Here is a 372-nt window from a genome sequence, read left to right on the forward strand (position 1 = left end):
GGAAAATTTGATACTAAATTCAAAGACACCAATAAATTTGTCATCAAAAGAAAAATGATGTTTTAAAGATAATTCTAAATTAACAAAATAGTTTATGTCTTTGATCTAATTTTGTATTAGAATATTTAGAAAATTATTTAGTAGGTACATCAAACAATAAGTAAAAAATTCAATCTGTAATATATCTTTTTTTTTTCAATTCTTTTGAATTTTAAGTCATTCAATAAAAAACATGTAAAATGATCAAATTTGGAGATGGAAAGTTCTTAATTTTTTAAGTAGGTTGGTCAAAATTTAATTTCTAAGAATTTTTTTATTTTGAGTATGTCTCTATTTAGTATATTTTGTCAAATTAAAATCATCTTTAAAAAG

This window comes from Arachis ipaensis, chromosome B03 (assembly GCF_000816755.2).
Source record: "Arachis ipaensis cultivar K30076 chromosome B03, Araip1.1, whole genome shotgun sequence".
In the NCBI taxonomy this organism is placed as follows: domain Eukaryota; kingdom Viridiplantae; phylum Streptophyta; class Magnoliopsida; order Fabales; family Fabaceae; genus Arachis; species Arachis ipaensis.